Below are 25,446 nucleotides of genomic sequence, written 5' to 3' on the forward strand. Positions count from 1 at the left end.
AATGGGGTCTGTATCTTCTAAATTAAGCTTAGCTTACAGATTATAGAGAGTCACTTTTCTGTTTGGGTAAGTTCTGGAGTCCTGTAATTTCAGAGGATATAATCCTTTGAAGTTGGTTTGCAAAGCAAATCTCTGCTCTGCTATTCACAAAAAACATGTTTGTTTGTTTGTTTGTTTGTTTGTTTGTTTGTTTTTAAATCTTACCTAAGATATGCTTTCACCATTTACAGTTAAGATAACATCTTTGTTCCTTAGTTCAGCTTGACTCTGGCCTTAGTGCTATGGCTACTAAAAGAAGGGAGTAGACCATTTTTAACAAGGCCATTTGAGAGTGGCCTTCACAAAAATAGCCCTACTTTGAGTATGCCTGTGAGCAGGAAGTCCACATGTCCACAGTCTCTCCATTATGAAGGTCTGTGTGTGACTGTGGAGATGACTCAGTTGCTACAGGACTTGGGGAGCACACACAAGAATCCGAGCTTGATCCCACGCATGCAAAAAAAAAAAAAAATTAACATTTTGACGTCCTTGTAATCCCAGACTTGTAGAGCCAGAGACAGTATTAGGGGACAGCTCGCTCCATTTTTTTTCTTGCTTTTCCTAGTTAAACATAATGTTAGAACTCAATTTATTTGTATACTGTTCCCTAACTGTGTTTTTCTCTAATCATGTCCTAACATGAAGGCCACCTTGTCTTTTTTTTTTTTAACTTGTTCTTCCTCTATAACCTTGTGATATATTTATTCATCATAAATTGTTTCATGATATGTTCCAAGAATTGACTGACTCTATGCATAAATTTTTCTAAGCCTACTTTAATAAGGGTTCCCCCCTCCTCTAGCCTACCACCCAAGAGAAAAGTTATGAGGACACAGGGGGAGTCAACCTGTTTAGCAAGAGTTCTTGGGGGGTGGGAGAGGTGAGTCCAATCTTTGTTGTCATGGTATCCAACAGTCCAACAGTCCAATAGCAAACACCGAATACGAACCAGCAGCTGTAGTTCAGTTCTCTCAGCAGACACCACACACAAACCAGCAAGGGCAGCTCAGTGCAGAAGAAAGTGCAAGGCTCACCAAGGGGCTAGAGGCCTCTCAAAAAGTTCTTTGGCAATTTTCTATGATATCACCACATCAAGTGGGGCTCAGCAACACAGTGTAAGGCGAACCAATACGTGCTTATCGTTAGCAAAGAGCAGCAAGGCAGAGCAGAGCAAACCAGTGCTCAGGGTCCGACTGTCTGTGGGGTCACATTTATATTCTTTCTGAACATTGTGTGTCTTTTCTCCTATGTCTGCTATAACAAAACATCCTTTCGCCTGTGTCTGCTTCAGGAAAACAGTCTTTCATGTGGCTGCTTTAGTAAAACACCTTTTCATCTGTGTGCCCCCAGCAAAACACCAATTGGCATGACTTTCCAAAGAAACCACAAGTTTCCACTTCCACTGACCATAAAATGTCCCATGCTATGTTCCAATAACTGACTACAAATCCACAGCATGTTCTTGTCCTATGATGACAAAAACAACTGCAATATTCTGCTTTGTAATAACTGGCTCGCTTGCTATTTAAAAAAAAGCTTCCTGTTCTAAGTTTGGACTGGCCATAAAAATAAGTTTTTACCTTGCCACAGTTTGGTGTTAGCTCCTTGTTCTCGACACCATAACAACAGGAGCATCCTCATTCAGCCATCCTGGACAAATTGGTGTGTTCCAGATCAATGAGAGATCTTATGTTTAAAAAAAAAAATGTTTGACACACCTGAGGTACAAAACTATTGGTTGACCTCTGTGACCTCTACATGTGCTTACCTGCTTGTGCGTGCACACACACACACTAAGGAAGGAAGGAAGGAAGGAAGGAAGGAAGGAAGGAAGGAAGGAAGGAAGGAAGGGAGATAGAACTTTGTGATAATGGGAAAACTAAATCAGAAGAGTAAATCTTTATGTTGACAACACTGCTGCTAAGTCTAAAAACTGAGAAAAACACCCAGGCTAACAAGCTAGGTTCCTGCTCACCATGACAACTAAAACACAGGCTAAATGATGAAGTGAAACCTCAGATGTAAGCAAGAAAATGGAAAGACCAAAGAGGGAGACCGAAGGCCAACGCCTGCTCCACTCCGGAAGCTGGAGCAGGGATCTTTCTGCAGATCCTGTGCTCAGCCATATCACCATTACTCTAAGAGTCTGGCATAGGGGCTCCAGATGCCTCCAGCTTAAGAAGGAACAACTAAAATGATTTTCCTAGCCTCTCTGTCACTTGTCATGAGCCCCTCCCCCTAGCAGCTAGTCTAAGATTCCTGTCAGCTGAGAATCAGAAATGCCAGCATTGCTTAGTGAAGAACCTTTGCTGCTAAGGTTGCCAACATAGCAACCATATTCCTGTTCTACAGAGAAGAGCATTACAACCGCAGTGAACCATGTGTCAGGCCCAAACCTGCTTGCCCTTGTATGCAGTCTTCATCTTCCCTCAGATACCTCCAGGGACCTAACAGACAGGAGTACACCTTTGTTAACAGTCGAAGCCTCCGGTTTCCCTGTGATGCTGTGAGATGGGGTTTTACCCTCCAGGAGAGATCCTATCTGGCACCTCAGAGCCCTCCTGGGATCTTATTTGAGTTTTTTTTTAGCAAGCCTTGAGGTGTAGCTTCAGAAGCCACCGAAAACGGCACACGTAGCAACTGCAAAGACATAGCATAGTGGCTCTCTCCGGAGCAGCCCACCCTGCTGCTCTAGGGTGTGCATCATGCCTTCCCGCTAATTCTTGTCCTTACATTTGTTTAAATGCTTAACAGACAGACAGACCTCCTCTTCTACTTCCTGATGGTCTTTCCTGAAATTCTTTCCTGCAGGGAGTTCACCAGGAAGCTGGGGGGGGGGGGTGGAGGAGCTGTGGCCAGAGGCAGAAAGTACCAAAGCATTGCCTCACCCCATGCTGCTGGCTCTGTCACCCTGTCACTTCCTCGGATGTTCTCCTAAGGGTCTGTCCCCTTTGCTTCTGGCCCCTTTCCCTTCTCTGTCTATATATTCTGGTTATCAGGGCAGCTGTAAATATCTTAATCCAAAACTCCAGTCCAGCATGCTAAGTTTCAAAACAAAAACAAACAAACAAGCAAACAAACAAAAAAGGGCATATGCAGATGCAGGTCTAAACCATTGTACCACGTCACCCCAACGTTCATTTGAATAACATGGCCCTACCTCGGAACTTCACCCTCAGAATCTGCCTTTAATTGAGACACCCTCACACACACCCCATAATACCCTTCCTTTGAGAGGAGAAGCTTCCAGCAACAGACTTCTTGCAACAGTCACAAGCATCAGAATTACTGGAAAGAGTGGAAAGAGAAGTTCTCTCTCTCTCTCTCTCTCTCTCTCTCTCTCTCTCTCTCTCTCTCTCTCTCTCTCTCTCCTCTCTTCTCTCCTCTCTCTTCATTAAATGCCATGAATATAGAGTCTGTGACTTAATTAAGTCCAAGATAGGATTTGTGGTAATGGGACTGGTGCTTAGAGCAGGGGGTCTATGGAAGGGATGTTCCACCATGATGCAGAACCAGATAACAGGTAATCGTGGCTTCTCTATGCTGGGGAGGAAGAAACAGTTCCTCTTTCACATGCGCAAAGGAAAAATGGTATAGCCTACCAATACAGTGTTAAGATTTTGAGAAAGCCCCACCCTTCTTCAAAGATTGCTGCAGAGTGTTGGGGTAGATATGAAAATGGTTCTATACCTCCTCCTCCTCTTCATCCTCCTCCTTCTCCTCTTCATCTTCCTCCTCCTCTTCCTCCTCCTCCTCCATTTTGCTCTTACAACTTAGGACTTACCCTTAGCCAATGCTCATGTTTTCAGAAGGCACAGTTTCTCCCCACAACCAAACATGCATGGCTTGAGTTAAGGAGGACTCTGGGCAGGTACAGTCCCCTCCAGACATATGGGCTGAGGAAGGCCTCCTCTGAGGCACCTCTGTACCACTATCGCCCTCTGCTGGCCATCTTTGATTTCTGTATAAACTACTCTGCACCAGTCTGTATGAGGGCTATCAACTGACCCCTAGGTCTATAGCATGCTGGTAACTACCAGCAAGAAGTGATGCTCAACTCTAATGAGAGGGCATAAGCTGCTGAGGAGAGAAGAGCCATGGGCTGCTGAACAGGGACACTTGTGGGTCTCGAGACAATGTAGGTAGGTCTGATGCTGTTCTCCAGAAGTCTGCCCTCTTTTTATAACTTTTTCCTAAGATGGGGTTTTCAGTGCCAGCAGCTTCAGGAACTACGGGAAATTGTTCTAATTATACGTGCAGGGCTTCTGCTGTGGCCAAGTGTTCACCACATGCACAAAGTTCCAGCCCTATACAAATGGGGCATGCTGGTGTGCACCTCTCAACCCAGCACTGGAGTGGTGGAGGCAGGAGGATCAAAAGTTCAAGGTTATTTGGTCACATACTGAGTTTGAAGTCAGCCCATGCTATGTGAGATCCTAGGGGGCACAGTAGCAGGACTGGAAAGAGGGAGGGAGGGAGGGAGGGAGGGAGGGAGGGAGGGAGGGAGGGAGGGAGGGAGAGAGGAAAGTAGGTAGGTAAGTGAGCACATTGTAGCTTCTCTTCAGATACATTGAAACAGACTCTGAGGCCGGCTACAGCATTCATATCCAACAACCCCCAGTATTCCTGATGCACAGCAGAATTTTAAATACATTGAACTAAAGTTCATCTTTTCAGAACTATATCTCGCCACAGATACACGTTATCATATCTCCCTAAAAAAAATACAAACAAACAGAAATGTTGCAAGGTACCATCTTGAGAGAATGTGCTCAGGGCAGAGGCTCTCTCATGCCCTGGCGATGTGTCTGGAAGGAAGAACTCAACAGATTCTCACAGCATCACAGTAGCTGGCAGCTGTCCCCGCAGCCCTCCAATGTTAAGGTTTTACCACATACGAGTTGAGGATTCTGCTTCTCAGAAAACATCACTGCTCTTCCCAATCCTTCCAGATGAGTCCTGGTATGCCTTTGTCCAGAACAACTGTGTCCATCTTCATTCCACTATCCAGGGAGGAGCCAGGCCTTGCAAGCCAAAGCGTGAGCTCTGCTTAGCAGAGAGCTCAGTGCATCAGGGAGAGACACAAAGGCTTCCTCCAGATAGGGAGAAGAAAATGAAGAGGTCCCTTTGAGTTTCATCTTAAGTTCACTGGCTCCACAGTAAGACCTCTCAAACTGGGCTGGCCATCCAGAGCTGGCTCACATTGTGGCAAAGGAGCTACTTCTGCATGTGTGTTTCCTCTGTTCTTGGGATGCCATCTCAGGCAAAGTGCTTCTCTTTGGCAGAGGGCAATGCCCAGGGAAGGGGCAGGCTCAGCTTATTCTGCACAAATGTCCTATGCTGGGGCCAGTGTGCTCAGTTTTGAGTGGCATATGTTGTGTCCGTGACAATTCTCAAGGTTTGTTTGTAGAGGACAGTGGCTATAGCCGAATAATTTCTGGGGTGAGTCTCTTTGCTGAGAATAAAGGGGGCTATCCCTAATTCTGTGTTTTTAATTATCCCCTTGAGCTCAGTCCAACCACACTGGATGCTTTTAGGTCTAATAAGGGTTCTGGATGCCTTATCCTGATCCCCCTTGGATATTATGTGTTCCAGTAAGAAGGAGGCACCACACTGGCACGCTCCTTTCAATCTTTACAGTTTATCTAAGCTCCACAATGCTAAAACTGGCATCTGTTCTCTGTCACCTGGGGAGTTTCTTGTCCCTACCTCATGTGAGGTTATTCAGGTCCACCTGAAGTAAAGATAGAAACATAGTCAGAGACATAGGCGTCTGTGATGGTTAACCTTGATTGGCAAGTGGATGGGTTCAGAGTCACTATGGAAACAAACCTCTGTGTGTATCTGTAGATGAAGTTGGAAAGACCCCACCATGAATGTGGGTAGCATCGAGTCCTGGAGAAAAGGAGAAAGTGAACTCTCCGCCAGCATCCATCTCTTCCTGCTTCCTCACTACAGACCCAATGTGACCAGCTGCCTCACAGGCTTACTATCACACATTCTTCACCATGGTGGACCATACTGGGGAGCTATGAGCCAAAAGGAACCCTTCCTTCAGCTGCTTTCCTCTGGTATTTTGTCATAGTAATAAGACAAGTAACATGTGTGCATGTGCACAGGCGCGCACGCGCGCGCGCGCACGCACACACACACACACACACACACACACACACGCACATGAATATAGCAAGCCTCACCTGACCGCCTTGTGTAAGGATGAGCTGTTTCAAACTGTGATAGTTTGGTCTTCCATCTCTACGACACAATGTTTAACAAGACAACTTAAAAGAAGATGTATTCCACACATGATTTCAGAGGTTTCAGTCCATCCGGGCAACCAAGGCATTGAAGAACATCTCACTTCCTGTTAGACAGGAAGCAGCAAGGGGCAATGCCTGCACCCTCTGGGGCTCACTCCTGCTTTTCTGTTTTATTTCATGTGGGTCTAGGGGATGGTTCTACTCACATTTGGGGGTGGGGTTCCCCATGAACAGCAAAGTGTCTACCAATACAGAGATACTTAAGTCCCTGCTTCAAGGATTCATAGGGACACCCAGAGTTTCTTGTTTTCTAGGTGCTTCTCCGTCCATTCAAGTTGACCGATGACCAGGATTACCCATCCCCACACCCAGGATAAGGTAGTGACTCAGTCGAGTTTTATCTGGACACAGTATTGTGGATTCAGTTGGGAGAGGTCACACAGATGTTGGGTGGGCCTTCGCTTTGGAACCAGAGTGTTGCTCCAGACACCTGCCCTCAACTCACAAAGAGGAAGTGGTGAGACAGATGTTATTTTCACACACAAATTCAAATACAAGCAAGGACGAACCCTTCTTGGAGAGGCAAACCAGGCCAGCTAGGAAGAGAACAGGGACAACGGAGCATGTGCAGCAGCACTCAGGAACTATAGTTCCAGGAAGGTATCCACGCATTACAAAAACGGCTCAGACAAGAGTAAGCCTTGTGATTAAATTACAGGATCAGGAGAGGAGATGGCAGAATTCTGAGGTTCTTTCGTCATGTCAATAGTCAGGAAGCCTTGCTCAACAGCCACAACTCATGAAACTGAGAAGGCTAGTGAGGTAGCTCAACTTGTAAGGACGCTTGTTGTTCTTGCAGAGGCTCAGCGTTCAGTTCCCAGCGTCCATGTCGGGCAGCTTGCAGCTCCCAGTAATTCCAACTGGGGCTGGGTATCTTTCGCCCTCTTCTGGTCTCTGTGAGCACTGCACTCCTGTGCTCACACTGCACTCTCCCTCACACATACACATAATTAAATATAAAGCTAATTTTTAAAGAGACAGAAATTAAGGCTTATGTCCTTTTTCTAAATAAACCAGTCAAGTAGCCAAAGGAAAGATTCAAATTTTTCAAGAAGAAATCAGATACAAACAAGGAGCCAGAAGCGCTCAATGCACACAGATCAAAGGGCATTAAAAATAAACTTGCAGACAAAAACCTAACCAGTGGGACTGTACCATGCTTGTGATGTCAATAGACAGAAACATAGCTAATGAAAAAGAAAGATAAGTAACACTTTCCCATTGAAAATGGCTTGAATCACCCATGTTGCCGAGCGAAGGACTAAGGGTAAAGAGAAAGCAGAGAGCCAGGAAACACAGTGCACACACAGGCATCAGAGAACAAGATGCACCCCATGAAGCAGAGCCATGGAGCCATGAAGCAGTGATCCAAGGCAAGCTTGGAGTCAGGCAGACAACAGTCTCCTTCGGGTATACACCTTGTGGTATAGAGATGCAAGCTTCTAGTCTGGGAATCACACATGGGTGGGTGGAGGGAGCCTGGCAGAACAGAGGGAACCCAGAAGGTAGGCGCAAAGGGCTTTTGGAAGATGCTGAGGTGCCTTTACTAAGACCCACATCTCCCTGAAGATGCTCCTGCCCACAGTTCTGCCTCAGGCTTCTGGCAGCTCTGCAGCCATCTGTCAGTCAGAACAGTACCCAGGGAGAAACCACTGATTTCAGACCTCTGAGTCTTCCCCAGCCCGGCCATGTGGAAAACCACTATGGCCCAGCCTGGGCATGTAGGGGACCATTGTGCCTCAGCATCAGAGGCATGGAGCTGTACACGTAAGTCTTCCAGCCAGGCCAGCTTCGGCCATTTGTAGAGCTGATAAGCTTGTGAACTTTGTATGAGAACTAATCCCAAGATATCTCCAGGCCAATGAAAGAAGCAGATCCCTTGTGATGGTACCCTAGGGTAGCAAAGGCTGAGGGGGATGGGGGAGGCAGAGGATAATGAGTCTAAGGCTACTCCTAGCTATACCTTTACCACTTTACCAGAGAATGGTGATGCATGATTGTAATGCCGACAGTCAGGAGGTGGAGACAGGAGGATCAGGAGTCCAAGGGCATCCTTAACAGTCTAGTGCATTCAAGGCCTGCCTGGCTGTAAGAAACATGGTCTCCAACAAACAAACAAACAAAAGAGTAGACAGAGCCAAGATAATCTTTAGAGGACTTCCAAGAAGAGCCACGGTCCTGAGTGACAAGACCAGGGAAGCATAAAGAGGACAGGGTAGCGAGGCTCCAAGCTATCCACCCTGCAAGCTATCTCCTCACAGCCATTGAAGCAACAGTTGCACCCAAGTAGCACTCAGCAGAAAGGCAGAAAGGTATCCAGAAACACCTACAGCAGATGCGCAGGACCTGGGCACAGAGGAGGCCTGAGGCAGTCACTCTCCAATCTGACTGGGTAGCTTCAGCTCAGCGTTGAAGCCCTGGTTATGAGATAACATGCCGAATGTTCTGTGTAGGGTAGATGCTTGGCAAAGGCTATGTTGTGATTAATCCTTTAGGAAAGCAGGCTAGCCAGAATCTACAACTTCATCTCTGAGCCTTTAACACTGAGCATACAGGCTCTGGGACTTTGAGAGCCTAGCAATTCAGCTCATCTCTGCTTACTTAGGACCAGAGAAGAGAAATGGCCACTGACTTGCCACATTGAGAGTCAGGTGTTTAAGGACCCAGTGGCAGAGAACACAATTATGGGAGAAAATATATGAATACAATATACACATATGCACATCTATACACATACACATGCATACAAACAGGCACGCGCACATTCACAGATGCATATACATAGACAAATGAAGATATATATGTGTATATATATATATCCAGACATGTGTGCATACACATATAGATACACACACACATACATGCACAGACATGCACATTCACACACATCCATCTGTGTATATGTATGTACACATAAACACCTGCATGTACACATGCACACAGATACATGCATACATATCCATGCATGCACACATTCATACACATACATGAGCAGACACATACCTTCACACCCATCCTTGCACACATCCATCTGTGCACATGTACACATAAACACTTGCATGTACACATGTACACATGCACACAGACACATGCATACATATCCATGCATGCACACATTTATATACACACACATGTGCAAATACACTCACACTCAACGATGCAAGGCCACAGAATTGCTGCTTTGCCGTGGGCACACTGGATTGCCTTTGCCTTGTGAATTATTAATGGCCCATGAAATACCCACTGACTTCATGATCTGTCAACGGAAAATACACTCAGCAATTGTGGGCCTCCAGGATCCAGCAGTGTGGCTGTGGCTCTTTCCATGGAGGAGCTCAGATAAATGCAAGTGTAATCTCCTGTATCCTAACAAAGGTGTCTGGGTGGGAGAAGCGAGGATGGTTAATCTATGTGACTGCTCTAAGATCAAAGATCTGAGCCAAGGAATGCCAGATGCAAATTGGGCAGTCCAGAACACTGCTCTGACCGTCCATGGTCAGTGGGGCTGGGTTGTCCTGGTACCAATGTCTCAGGTGCCAGATGCTGGCTCCCCTTGGCTAGCTTGTGTGGTTAGCCACAACCTGCCTAGCATGTCCCCTTCCAGCCAGGCCTCATCCTCTGCTTCTCTGTGCCAGAATTACCAGTGGCTTTCCACATGGAATGTGCCTTTAACCAACTTGGGGACAGCCCATGTTAAATCCTTTTTTAAAAAAAAAAAAAAAAAAAAAACTTTGCTTCAAGTAACAGAAAGAAAAATATTTAAAAGCTGACTAGCATTCAAACTCTGCATTAGTGGAAACAACTAGGCTCACAGCTCACAGAACAAGACAGCCATCTGCCTGGCTTCAGTGACAGAGGCCTGAAGCTGAGCTGCAGCTGCTTCCGTGGCTGAAGCTTTATTTACACCAGGGCATCTCTGTTTGGGAGGAGGCTTTGGTTGGCTTAGCTCTTCTAAACTGTGTGCAAAAAGCCCATCTTGTAATGACGCTTCTGGCCAGAGATCAGACAAGAGAGGCAGAGAGCCTGCCCTCTCCTGCCTCTAGCACCCTGATGGCATAGATATCTGTGCCTGGAGCCTGTCCTCTTTCTTCTTCCCAACACCCTGCCTCTTGCATCCTACTCTAGTCTTGGGCGTCCATACAGCTAATAAGCCCCCCTACCTGCCCCCCCTTGAGGAGAGCTCCTGGTAATTACGGCAGCTTTAGCCAACCCCTCCTGGCAGTAGCAGAGAGGAATGGAGAGAAATGTTGAAACTTGCCCCATCTTCTGCTTTGCTTGGTCATTGTTCTAACATGCTTAGAAGCTTGATGGAATGTCATGACACCTCCCCATGCAGAAGGTTGTCCAATGATGTCTCCCTGTACTAATATGAGCACCAGGAACAGAGAGAAGTAACTTGCCCCAAAGCCAACCAGCTTGTAAATGTGGGGCTTAACCACTGCATGAAAATAATCCTCGGGGCACATTTGAGCTTACGTTAGCACCGCTGGTATTCAAAGCAATTTCCCCCTGTCTCCTCTGCCACCCAACACCTTCAAGACACAGAGGATGTTTGTAGGCTAGAAGCAGAGTTGTGGGTGTTATAGGAGTTTCATGAGATTGGCAGGAGGCTCAAGAGTCTTCAAGACTCTAGAGAAGAGGGTTGGCCTGACCCCTCCCAGGAGCCCCTTTCCCCCAAGTGTGGGCTTTAAAGATACCCACGAAGGATAGGGATTATTTGCCTGAGTGAAGCCCATGCTATTCTGATCCGTTTATCTGTCCCACTCCTTGCCATCTAAAATGTCACATCTTCTACAACCACAAACCACAAAACCACACTGCCCAGGATGAAGGCGCTTGGCCACAGCCCCCTGTCCCCTGTCTCTGCAGCCTGGGCTGGGCAGTGAAGTGAGCAGTGAGGAGATAGGAGCATTTTCACTTCAGAAAATGGAAGTGTCCGTGGGTATGAAAAGCCCCGTGTCAGCAGGTCAAGCACTGACAGAGAGGGAGGTGGAAGATCCCCCTCCTCTACAGCATTAGCTCAGTGGGCACACAGCTGGATGCCAGGACTAGGCAGAAGTTATCACCTAAGGAGGCCTGCAGAAGACTCCCCTCCCACGGGTTCCCTAGCCTCACTTTAAGTTATGGTGAGCTGGGAGTGTAGCACAGTTGGCAGAATGCTTGCCTGCTATGCGCAGGGGCCTAGGTTCGATTTCCAGCAACACCAAAACCAGGTAGGGCAGGGCATGCCTGCCATCCCAGCATGGAAGAGCATCAGGAGGGTGAGAAATGCAGGGCCATCCTCTGCTGGCTGTGGAGTTCACGGCCAGCCTAGAATCTGTGAGATCCTATAAGAGGAATGGAAGAAGGAAGGGAAGAAAGAAAAAAGAGTGGGAGGGAGGGGGAGAGAAAGGGAGGGAGGGAAGGAGGGAGGGAGGAAAGAGGAAAGAGGAAAAAGAGGAAAGAAAGAAAAGTAGCAGGGGTGGGGAAGATGCTGAACATGGTAAATTCTTTTGCTAAGAAAAGACTGGAGTGTCGGGTATGGAGACGCTGGGACCTCCGATGGGAGAATGTGGACACTGCCTGCTTGCCTGTGCACCGTGCTCCTGAGCAGAAGGTTTTGTTTTGACTCGGTGCTGAAAACAGGTGAACCTGGCATCTGAAAGACCAAGGTTTTCCATCACAAACCATACCTGCTGTTATTTTAACCGACATAAAAGTTATTGATACATTTTAATATTTTCACATTAAAACTGAGCCATCCTCATAGGCAAAGGGAGACACCAAAAATAAAAGTTAGAAGTCACCTGTGGTATGTTACTGTTTCCTTATCTTCTTAGAGGGGTAATGGACAAACTAAAATTGGACGTAGCTGGAGGCTGACATTGTGCTATCTTGGCATGCATGTTTGTTAGAGATGATTTATGCAGTTTCATCATTAATATGTTACTTCACATGTGGACCACGCATGTGTGTGTGTGTGTGTGTGTGTGTGTGTACTTAATACCTACAGTCCAGTTACCATACATTATTTTTAACTGTCATCATCCTAATGTCTCACAGACTGGAATTGCTGGCCTGTCACTGTCACTTTGTTAAAGAAATTTCCAAACACATGAATGTTCCATTCTATCACATCTGTACACACATATACCTGCACATACAAGTGTGTACACATACATGCACATAAATGTATGTGTACTAATATACACATGCACACACACACACACACCTCATGGCTTTTCATTAGAAATAATGATAGAAAAAACATTTTGTTGTCCCCTTATGATGGCATTAAACATTACCACTAGGTCACATGGCCTGTGTAATAATGGAAGATGCCTTTCTAACCAGCAAATTATTTCCTCCAGTTACACAGCGACATTGAGACCCTGGCAATTCATCTCCATGGATTATTTTATTAACTGGGCCAACTTCTTTTTCTTGGCTACAGGTCACTAAACAAAGTCCTGCCCTCTTCTCAGGGACCAAGCCATAGACTTGTAAAGCATCAGTCATGTAGACAGAACAGCATGTTTTGAAGAATCTGGCTCAGTGGTTGCTCTAGAATAAGTCAGTACAGACACTCTGTGTGTGTGTGTGTTGGTACATAGTTTGAATGTTCTGTGTGACCAAGGTAAGTTGTGGGTACAATATGTGGTGTGTAGAATGTGATTTGTGTGTGCGGCATGTGTTAGGTACATGTGGTACAATATGTGTTCTGTATTATGTATACACGTAGTTTGTAGAGGGTGACTGCCATGTGACTTCTCCTGTGGGGACAGACACAAATATCTATTCTAAGAAACCAATAACAGACTGAAGTAATGATCCCACCAAAGTCCATCCTGGCAGACCAGTGAGTTTATAGAGGTTACTTACAGAGCATGGAAAAGTTACATATAGGATGGATAGGGCTACTTACAGAAGTATAGTGTGTCAAGGGCAGCTGTACCCAGCCTGGTAATGACCCACACAGCATGCTCCCTGGAGCTCCAGATGCCTGGAGCATAAGAGAGTTGAGTCTCTTAGTCTCCTTGGCAGTTATTACTGATTGCACACCTTGATGGCCCTTGTAGCATGTTGTTTCTACTACCCACCAGCCCCCCCCCACCCCAGGTTCCCTTGCATTGGTGAATGAGAGATATACAGATTCCCAATCAAAGCATCAGACCACCCCCTGTGAGTCTTGCTAGTTTCAGGACTTTCCTGAGGTTTGCTTCCTGGATCTCATGAGTCTCTTCCTTCCATCCCTCTAGGATGGGATGTTTCGATGTGGAGAAAATCACTACACAACAGTGGTGTCTTAAGTCAGGGTTTTATGGCTGGGACAAAACACCATGTCCAGAAAGCAAGTTAGGGAGGAAAGGTTTATCAGGCTACACTTCCAGATCACAATCCATCATTGGAGCAAGTCAGGACAGGAACTCAAAGAGGGCTGGAACCGGAGGCAGGACCTGATGTAGAGGCCATGAAGGGATGTTACTTACTTGGCTTGATTCCCCTGGCTTGCTCAGATTGCCTTCTTATAGAACCAGGGACCATCAGCCCAGGAATGGCACCACTTACCATGGGCTGGGCCCTCCTCCCTAGATCACTAATTGAGAAAATGCCTTACAACTGGATCTCATGGAGGCATTTCCTCAAGGGAGACTCCTTTCTCTGGGATAACTCCAGCTTGTGTCAAGTTGACACACCAAACCAGCCAGTACAGTGTATCCCATACTCATTATGTATGTGTGGTAGGCATGTATATATATGCTCAGAGAGTGTGTGAGTGTGTGCCCCCTCCATTCGTGTCTCCCCCATTTACTCCCTTCAGAAAAATACCACTTTAACCCATTAATGGATACATACGTGTGCATATCAGATTGGATTTGAAAGCAGAGCAAACACACATGGTTCATAGCTCACCTGCCAATGCACTTTGAAGGCCTGAACCCATGGCTGGGTGTGTGTAAGTGCTGACATGGATTAAAGCTCATCAGACCAGAAGTAGTGGGACACTCGGTCCCTTTCTCCTACCCCTTTCCCTGACACCATAAGAGTGCCAAGGAGACTGTTAGCATTTACTGGAAAGCTCCACACTGGCAGATTCTGGGCATCCTAAAGTAGGCTACATACACATAAAATTCTCCTGGGCAGTAAAGAATTTTCTTCCAAAATACCAAGTGACATCTAATCCAATTCCTTTTACCGCAGACGCTTGGACAGTTGACATTTCTCTGCACTTAATCATTCAAAATGACTCAGCATCGCTTGCCAAAATTAATACGCTATCTTGGCATATTTGGAGACAAGGAATGAAGCTCAGGGCATTTTTAAGAAGGAAGATGTGTTGGGGGAGGGGGCTGGGTACAGTTGCTCATTTTCTAGCATGGTGGGTTATCCAGAGTGCGGGGCTTCCCTAGATGTATTCCCAACTCAAAAGAGTCCTGGCAGAGTTTGGGGATACAGCTCAGAACAGAGCAATTGCCTAATGCATGAGATTTGGGGTTCAGTTCCCAGAATAGCAAAAAAGGAGTTCTACCCTCAGGATAGGGTATTCTGGGCCTCATACCCCAAGTGGCTCAGAGAAAAACAAGGGAGATAGCAACACTTTGCTGGGACCTTGAGAGCTGTCCCAATGTTTGTCCCCAGACCTTGTAGGACTGCAGCTTACCCCACTCACCATTGACATCAGAAAGCAGGCATCCGGGTTTCTTCCCTGGGCCTCAGACAATCCTTTTAGAACCAGGGATACTTGAATTAAGAGCTCTTGAGTGGAATGCCAGTTGGCTCCTTACTGAAGTGCAAGCAGCTGCGTGTGCTGTTGATTTCTTCTTTAAACAGCCGAGGGAAATGTGGTCTGCAGAAATGAAGGACGGAGAACTCACTGCCCTTGAATAATTAATTGCTTCATCTTCTCTTGAAGAACTGGTTTTATTATCTCCAGTGGCAGTGCTTCTGCTCTGGTCACCCTGTGCCTGTGTGGCAATCAAACAGAAGTGCTCTGGCATCATATTGTCTCTCGATTCTTTAAACGCCTCTCCTGCATGTAAGATGAGTGACATTTCCCATTCCAGACAGGTTAAGGAAGCCATTCAGGCACAAGTTCAGACCCAGACCCTGCTCATCTCAGTGAGGTCCATGCAGTTAGAACGGCCATTCCAGAGCCACAGAGCTTCGCTTAGGATTTTATACTTTTACCAGCAATTAGAATTTTATTCGTGTTCAGCACACACACACACACACACACACACACACAGAGAGAGACAGACAGACAGACACAGAGAGGTAGACAGAGAGAGAGACACACACACACACACACAGAGAGAGAGAGAGAGAGAGAGAGAGAGAGAGAGAGAGAGAGAGAGAGAAATCTATGATGAGCTGAAACTAGAAGGGGGATTAAAAAGCATTATACCCGTGTCATGAGCTATGTCCCTGTGGTGGTTTGTATATGTTTGGCCCAGGGAGTATGGCCTTGTTGGGGATGGAGTGGCCTTGTTGGAGTATTTGTGGCTTTGTTGAAGGAAAGCTGTCACTATGGGAGTGGGACCTCCTCCTAGTTACCTGAAGATAGTCTGCTCCTGGTTCCTTTGGATGGAGATGTTGAACTCTCAGATCCTCCAGCGCCATGCCTGCCTGGATGCTGCCATGCCCCTGCCTTGATGATAACGGACTGAACCTCTGAACCTGTAAACCAGCCCCAATGAAATGTTCTTTATAGGAGTTGCCTCAGTCGTGGTATCTCTTACAGCAATGGAAGCCCTAAGACAGCCAGTTCCTTTGCCTGCATCCCCTCAACCTCTTTCAGCTGGCATTACCCTTTCTCAGCCTCCTTCCTGAGTGTTACACTTTAGCCACACTTAAATGTCTTCACATATACGCATTAGAGGCCAGAATCTACAGCTGAACTGGGTCACCTTGCTCAGTGTCATACTTTCCGTGCCCATCCTCTTTCGGTAAACTTTGTGAGCTCAATTTTCACGGCTATATAGTATTCCATTTTTCAGAGATACAATTTCACTATCTGGTCATCTGTTGATGGGCATCTACGTTGGTTCAGTTTCCTTGGTATCATCAGTACAGCAGCAATGACTGTGCATGGGTGTGCAAATATCATGACTGAGAGACTTCTTGAGAAGGTCCTCTCAGGTAAGCCCAACCCCACAGAAACAGGCATCCTGTGCCTTTTCTCTGTTGCTCTATGGTGGCAGCTGAACTTAGTTGTTGCAGCAACAGCAACTGGTCAGTAGAATAATAGACCTCTATTCTGTCTGTTCTTCAATGTTATCACTGAGATGAGAAAATAAAGCTGGGGCCAATGAAGACAAAGCATCGGTGATGCGTGTATCTCTCCTGACATGCTTCCACACCCAGCATTTTCAATACATGCATTTTCATCAGTCATCTATTGTGTGATACGGAGCCTCATGTGATCAAATGACACAGGCCATTGGAAATTGAAGTCTACCACCTTGAGACACAGATAAAGAGGTTACAGTACACCTATGGTTGCTCACTGTGTCATGTGCTTACAGTCAGCTATCTCCGATTTCTAGGCAGAAGGGGAAGAAGAGGGAGTCTCCGGGAGGCACATCTAGTTAAGGGGTACCTACTATAACAACACCCAGCGTCTGGCGACCTGAGGAGGCTGTTGGGTTATGGAGTCACAGAACAGCTCTCAGTGGGTGGGTCATCATTTATTCCACAGCAGCTCACAACCACCTATGCCTCCAGCTCTGGATCTGATGCCTTCTTCTGGGCTCCAAGGGAACCGGGTATGCACACAATGCACATACATGTGCAGACACTCACACACGGTGGTGGTTTGAACAAGAATCACCCCTCACCCCAAACCCCACCCCTACCCTCACCCCTGTAGGCACATATATTTGAATGCTTAGTCACCAGGAACTGTTTGAAAGGATTACAAGGATTGGAAGGTATGGCCTTGTTAGGGGAAGTGTGTCACTGGGGATGGGTTTTGATGGGCCTGTAACAAACCCAATTTCTCTCTCCTTCTCCCTCTCCCTCCCTTTCTGCTTGTGAATCAGGATATAAGTACTCAACTACTTCTCCAGGACCGTGCCTGCATATGCCTTCAAGACACTAGACAAACTTCTGAAACTGTGAGCAAGCCCTCAACTAAAGTCTTTATTTCATTGAAGTTGCCTTGGCCATGATATATCTTCACAGCAACCTAACAGGGACTAAGACACACATGCCCATAAAATACAATAAGATATACAATGCCCAAGGAATAATACTCAGCTTTTGTCCTCTGTCTTCCACATGAACACAGGCACGCACACACACACACACACACACACACACACACACACACACACCTCAAACTTTCCTCTGTGGTAGGAATTGGTCAGCCTTAGCATCTCCAGACTGAGCTCCCTGACAGAGTAGAAGGGACACCACACAATTATCAAAGGGATTGGGATATAATTCAGAAGTCCACAGAGGGTTAAATGAGAAGCACACCTCTCTCTTGCTACATCAGCACACCTTGGTAGATCTGCCAAGCCAGTCATCTTGGAAGTTCCCACAGGATCATCTTTTATACGTTTCCCTTCTTCGTTGATATACATCTTTCTGTGTATAAAAAACAAATATACCAGTGTGCATATGAAGCACCCTAATCCTGGGAAAGGCCTGGGATGATACCTGATGGCCTAGTGCCTGTCCTGTCATCCCTGTGGCTCACACAGTCTCCATTCTCTGCCTATAGATACACTGGGAAGATGAATCAGGAGGGAGGTCTAGGTTTGTCCTGAGCAGTCTATGAACAACATGCCATTTATGAAGCAAGGAAAGGCCCTGGAACTGAGTCCAGAAGGGAAGCTGGAGAGTCCTACTGGTTTGATCTCCAAGTTATGTTGGAGATTCTCAGAAGCCACAGTGTGGGAGATAAAAGGTAGGCAGGTAACCCTGTGAGCTCTGGGCCCAGAGAATGAGAGGGCACCAATGTGGGGTTCATGACTGGCACTGAGATGGATGGTTGGGCGTTCAGGAGTTGATTTGATGCTACAGACAGACAGAGAGCAGCATGGCTTTAAGGAGAGCTCAGGTCCTAGCACCAGAGACAGCATGGTGGGGGCTGTGAAGCAGATCCTATCCTACACATAGAGCTGGGGGCCTTACAGCTTTGTGGAGGGTGGGGTAGTCAGGATTTCTATTGCTGGTTTCTATTTCTATTTCTATTGAGTTATGGTTAAAACACCATAACCCAAGCAACTTGGGGGAGAAGGGGTTAATTTCATCTTAAACTCTAAGGTCACATTCGATTACTATGGGGCTTGAAGCACATGGATGGAGGCGGGGGCAGTACACACACACACACACACACACACACACACACACACACATTTCAAGACAGGTCCTGAAGGAAAGCTGTTAACTGCCAGACTTCTTTGGCTTGCTGGGTTTGCTTTCTCATATATCACCCACCAGTGGGCAGGGCTCACCCACCATCAAGGAAGTACCCCGTAGGCTTATCTATAGGCCAGGATTACAGAGGCATTTTCTCAATTGAGGTTCCCTCCTCTCAGATGACTTGAGCTTGTGTCAAGTTGGGAAAAAAAAATAGTCAGCACTGAGGTGGTTTCGCAACATAAGCCTTCAGCCAGGCCTTCTGACTCCCAAGCAGGAGACTCGAAGTGGGAGGAAAGCAGGATGTGTGGTGACCAACAACTCTCTTTGATGCAAAGTCACTTCCCCAGGTAAGAAATCTAGGTAGGCGCCTACACATCTGTTAGCTTGAGATTTCACTGTGACTCCGTAGGAGGCCTGCCAATGTCTGTGAGAAGAGAGAGGCAGCGGCCAGGGTGACACCTGAGAAGGGGGTGAATTCTAACATCACATTCTTACAGGGATGCGCTCAGGATGGGAAATAAACACCATCTCAATACAGCAATTCCCTGCAGTGGGATCCCATGAACTCACCCAGGCATGGGCAGGCCTGTCTCAGTGGTACCCTCGGCCCTTGCTGGCAGCCAGAGATAGGAAACAACTGGCCTGCGGCACAATAAAAGCCAGCCACATCACATAAGTTCCAAGAAGGAGATCTGCAAGGGAGGAAGGAAGTCAGTGGCCTGTGGCAGTTAGTGAAGTGCTGGAGAGTCAGCCATTGGCTTCGAGAAGGAAAGGCCTGCTGGCCTGTGGTACGCACAGCACAGTGGGTGCAGAGGAGCGGTGAGGCTCAGACCCCAAGGCTGAGCTGGAGAAAGCCAGATGGAAGGATGGGGTGAGAGCTGGCAGTGAGCTAGGGCACAGGGAGGTGACTGCAATGTCCTCATGAGACCCTTCCAGGTGGAGCCCCAAAGGATTATTGTGTGTGACAGGAATGGGGAGACCAGGGGACCACCTCAGCTGTTGTTTCTCAGGCACAATCTGCTTTGTTTTGGTTTGTCTCTTCTGATCACTTGTGTGTGAGTGTGTGTGGACGTATGCGTGCCACAGCATATGCATCGGGAGGTCAGAAGGCAGCTCAAAGGAGTTGGTTCTCTGCTTCTGCCATATGGGGCCTGTGGATCAAATTCAGATCACCAGGTTCGGTGGCCCGACATGTTTTCTGAGACAAGCTCTCCTGGCCTTGACTTTTCTACCGAGACAGAGCTGGTTACTCCTGAGGTTACACAGCAGGGATGGAGGATGGGGAGATTCAAGTTTATGATGTTAAAAATGTGTCAGAGGGCCATCATTATGGGACATTGGTAGGAACACATTTTTAAAAATTATTATTTTTGTTTGTACATGTGTGCGTGCACAGTGTACTCCGCGTGAGTATGGGCTTTCATGGTGGCCAGAAGAGCCAAATCCCCTAGGAGTGAATTACCAATGGAAAGAGCAGCTGATGTGGGTGCTGGGAACTGGACTTGGGTCCTCCACAAGAGTAGCAAGTACTCTTGACTGCTAAGCCATCTTTCCAGCCCCACCCATGACCTTGGGACTCTTGACCGGAGTCACATGATCCCACACCTGCTCTCCATGTGGCTCACCTGCTCTAGAGATGCTGCAACATCACTCTCAATGGGGGAGGGGGGCAGTCCATTGGTAGTTACCCTGGAGCAGGTGACTCTCATATATGACAAACCGAAGCCCGAGGGTGGGGGAGGGTGAAGAGGGGGAGATATTGGAAAGAGGACTAGAGAGATAGCTTAGCAGTTAAGAGCACTGACTGTTCTTCCAGAAGTTCGGAGTTCAATTCCCAGCAACCACATGGTGGCTCCCAACCATCTGTAATGAGATCTGATGCCCTCTCCTGATGTGTCTGGAGACAGTGACAGTGTACACATACATTAAATAATATATATATATCATAAATATATATGATATTAGAAAGAGTGACCCATGGTAGTAGCCACAGGGCTCCTCTGAGAAACTGTCCCAGCATGAGCCACCTCTGTTCACCAGCTCCTTGGGGTTACCCATCAGGGACCATAGGCCCAGACAGCCCCAACCCCATCAGCACCTGCTTTGTCCACACGAACAGACTTAGCACTGAGAGCCCAGGCTTTCTTGAGCCCTCATCTAAAACCAGACTTCCTAAGATTTCACTGGTTTCAAACATTACATAAAATCTTAGTTAAGAAAAATAAAGATGGCCGGGCGTGGTGGCGCATGCCTTTAATCCCAGCACTCGGGAGGCAGAGGCAGGCGGATTTCTGAGTTCGAGGCCAGCCTGGTCTACAAAGTGAGTGCCAGGACAGCCAGGGCTACACAGAGAAACCCTGTCTCGAAAAACCAAAAAAAAAAAGAAAAAAAAAAGAAAAATAAAGATGGATCAAAAAATTTTTTTAAAAAGTGAAGTGAGTTAAACTTAAATTTGTAGTTCACAGGGCTGGTGAGCAAAGAGAATAAGAACTTGCTATGAAGACTTCAAGTCCCCAGCTCCCCTTAAAAGCCAGGCATGGCTGCTTTGTGGTCAGAGATAGGTAAGGTAGATCCTAGGTGCTTGCTGGCCAGCCTAGCCAAATGGAAAAACTTCAGTTCAGTGAGAGACCAGTGCCGAAGCAATAGAGGAAGACACCCACTGTTCTCTGGCCTCCATTTTTGCATTGACACAGGTGCACATATTCTTGTATACATCAGCATACACCACACGTGCATGGACATTCATGCATGCATGAAAATGTGCATATGCATGTGCATGGACACAACATAACCTGTATTTTAATATTTGTACGGAAGCTAAGTCCTGTGTTTCCTGCTTCTTTATCTGCAAGCAGTCTCGTGCCTTTTATCTATTTTCAGCAGAGCATTTCCCCTTTGGTAACGCTTTAACAGAATCTCTAATGTGCTCTGTAGCAATGCTTCTCTGGGTTAAAAACTGCATATTGTGTCTTCTAATGATCTAGAAATTTTCAAACTTACCCTTTAAGGTTGGCACATTAGCATCTTCCACATGGAATCCTTTGATCTTTTGTAATCACTAAAATATGACTTCTTACATGAGTCTTTAATTGACTCTGACATTACTCTTCCCTTGGGAAATCACTGCACCAACTTTTCCAACTGAGATCAAAGGCTGTCTCTTCACAGGCGGGTTTCTATGGGCCTGGTAGATTTCAGGGTCTCTATTCTGAGTTTCTGTGCTAGCAGCACTCCTCCTACACCCTACTGCACCCCCTTAGCCAGCCTCTAGGAACAGGCCGAGAGTCCTCTTCCCACACCCAGGAGTTTCCTGTCCTGGACATTTACACTTACATAGAAGAACCTTGTCAGTATGTTCATTGGATCTCCAAAAATCAACTATAGTGCCATTCAGGGGAGAAATAATGTGTCCACCATCCCAAGTATTTCTCTCAACAAAGGTATATATGTAGTTTTTCTTCCAATCTTGCAGTAAAGTTTCAGAATTTCAGAGCATAAAAAAATTGTAAATGTACTCCATCATGACTTATATAACTTTGAAAGGTAATACGGTACTATGTATGAATCATAAATATCGGCTTCATAAATACACTGAATGCAACTATGTGTTTGGCATGTTTGGTCGTCATTGCATTTGGAATGATTGGAAGCATAATGTCTTACCAAAGCCTTCTATGTAATGGTCTTTTGTAAATGTTGCATTTTCAAATGTGAGCCGCCATCTAGAGAGCCGACTGACTCAGCAAATCATTTTTTTTTTTTCATTTTGTAACTCATCAATTTCAATAGCACATTCGCTGGACTCGGAAATGTTAGAGGTTACATTAAATAGGAATTATGAGATTCCGCTCCTGACTCTCACTCATTAAATCTGTACCCTTTAAGAACAAATATTTAGACAGTGTAGCCCAGGGAAGCCCCTACCTCACTATACAGCTGAACACAACCTTGAATTTCTGACCATCCTGCGTCTTTTCCCAAGCTCTGAGATTATAGGCACCCAGTTTCAGCTGGTGCTGCGGGCAGAACCGAGGGTCTTGTGCAGCCGAGTCAAGTACTCCCGCCAAGTAAGCTACCGTTCTTTCTCGAACTCTGTTGCTGTAACAAACACATCATGACTCCAAAGCACCTTATGGAGGAAAGAGTTTATTTGGGGCTTACATTTTCAGAGAGAGGATCCATAACAGCGGAGGAGATAAGGCAGTAAGAGGTCGGAGCGGTAGGCGGAAAGACCACATCTCCATCCGCATGCAGAAAGCAGAGGAAGTAACTGTAAGTAAGGTGAGACTGTGCACTCTCAAAACCTGTCCCCAGTGTGTGCCTCCCTTTAAGACTGCATTTCCTAAAGACTCCATAACCTCCCCCAGACAGTGTCACCAACTGCAGACGATGTGTTCAAGCGTGAGAGCCCATGGGGACAGTTCCCATTCAAACCACCATACCCAAACAGTATACTTTCTCTCTTGCTCCCGATGAGTGATGTTTTGCCCGCACACATGTAGATGCTTTCACTTGGGACATCTTATGTTATACTTTCTGCTTATTGCCTTTATCCTCCTCTCCTCTTTCTTCTTCTCTCCCTTTGGATAGACGCCACCGCAGCACTGACCCCACCTTCCACTCCCTTGACTGATGTGATGTTCCTAGGACTCATGGCTCTTCTTTCAGCAAGTTGTCTGTATCCCACAGCTCAGCACCACCTCCTCCACACTCCCAGATGGCACAAAGATCGTAGTGATCTCGAGATGCATTATCTGCCCTCCACACCCATGAGCTCAGACTGTAGATTCAGCCTCAGTTTCTCATCCACTTCCGCTGGCTTGTATTAGACAGAATTCACGTCTGTTTGCTGTGTGTTTATTCTCTTTGCCCTTCCCCCCATTCCTCTTTACCTTTCAAATGTTCACGAGAGCCATAGGTGTGTTCAGCTGCATCTGATCCATTCTTCCCTTCCTGGCTGGAATGGTCTCTGTGACTTTGCATGCTCGGTGTACATGTTTGTGTATGTGTGTGCAGTTCCACGCATATGTATGGGCACATGCATGTGCACATGTGTGTGGGTGTCAGAGGACAGTCTCAAATGCCATCCCTGAGTGGCTATTCACATTGGCTGTGTTGAGATAGTGTCCTTGACTCCATGGGCCTCACCTATCAAGCTAGGACAGCTGGCCCCAGAGGTCCACTTGTCTCCCCACACAGAGATGGCATGTGCCTGCCTTTTTGGGAGGCTCCTAGGACTGGACACTCAGTACCTCATATTTGCATAGCAAACACTTTACTCCACATTTGATATCCCTAGCCTTCATGTCTGAGTGTATCTGGGCTGCTAAACTGATCCCTCTTTGGCATGCCTTCCTTTCCCCAGTTCTGTTCTGCTCCCTGATCTATTTCTCTGCTGTGGAGGGAGATCTGGGGGCTGTAATTCTTCAAGGCTTGAGTTGAGATCTACTCTTCTGAAGAGAGTTCATTTGTTGCTAGGCACCTGGAATACCAGAAACTTCACTATAATCTTCTTGTTTCCCTTAAGATTTTGCAGGCAAGCCTGTAACGACAAGCCCCAAACCCACTGAGAGTTTGTATCAGGAGCCCTCAAACATAGCTCTTGGTCCCTTCCTCCTTCTGTGCAGAGTAAGGCTGGCATGCTACACCCACACCTAGTTCCCAGGTAAGGTGAAACATCTCATACTCACCTGGAAAAAAGTATCACCATAGGAGCTTTCCATCTGTGGCTCAATTGTTCCTCCTGAGACAGGTAAATATGAGAGACAGTTTAGTTACCTGCGACCTCGTTTGGTTTTTGGAATATACAGCTCTGCTTGCAATAATGCACTTGCCAGCTTAATCCCATCACCCGAAATGACTATGAACATACATCTCTCTCTCAAAAAAAAATGCACCTTGCAACCTCAGAACCCCTACTCAAATTGGGCCAAACATACACCCCTCTCTCCTGAATACCAGTGTAGATTTTCCTTCCCCTAGCAACAACCAAATTTAGACAGTTTTCATTCAAGTGTATTCTTAACATACCTAAACATAGAGAATAAAAATGATGATCCAGTCTGAGCTGGTTTGGGGTGGGTACGCTGTAAGACAAAACCGTCCTTCAAAAGAACTTAAAGGGAGGCCCTCATGTTATACATAAGTAGGCATACATATGATTAAGCTCAGATACATTATGCAAAAGGACATTCACAGATGGAAAGTAAATATTCAGTGTGGTAGTTTGAATAAAAATGGCCCCCATAGGCTCAGCATTAGTCAAACAATTAGGAGGTTTGGCCTTGTTGGAGTAGGTCTAGCCTTCTTGGAAGAAGCGTGCCACTGGGGGTGGGTTCTGAGACCTTAGATACTCAACCCAGGCCCTGGGTAGCATTCTCTTCCTGCTGTGTGAGTATCTGGATGTAAAACTCTCAACTACCTCTCCAGCACCATGTCTGCCTGCATGCCGCCATGCTTCCAGCCATGATGATAATGGACTGAACCTCTGAACTGTAAGCCAGCTCCAATTAAATGCTTTCTTTTATAAGTTTCCATGGTCATAGTGTCTCTTCACAGCAATAAAGTTCTAAAACACACAGCTTAACCTATCAACCGAACTTCTCCCTTAGTCGCTAACTCTTCCTTCTCTTGAACCCATAGGAGAAAACTCCAAATAACATTAGGGGCCTTGGACTTCTCATCCATGTGGACGGCTACCCAAGAGCATGTACTTCTGATCTGTTCTGTTGGCTTG

Source organism: Mus caroli, unplaced genomic scaffold (assembly GCF_978045245.1).
Source record: "Mus caroli unplaced genomic scaffold, Mus_caroli_1 scaffold_15, whole genome shotgun sequence".
NCBI lineage: Eukaryota > Metazoa > Chordata > Mammalia > Rodentia > Muridae > Mus > Mus caroli.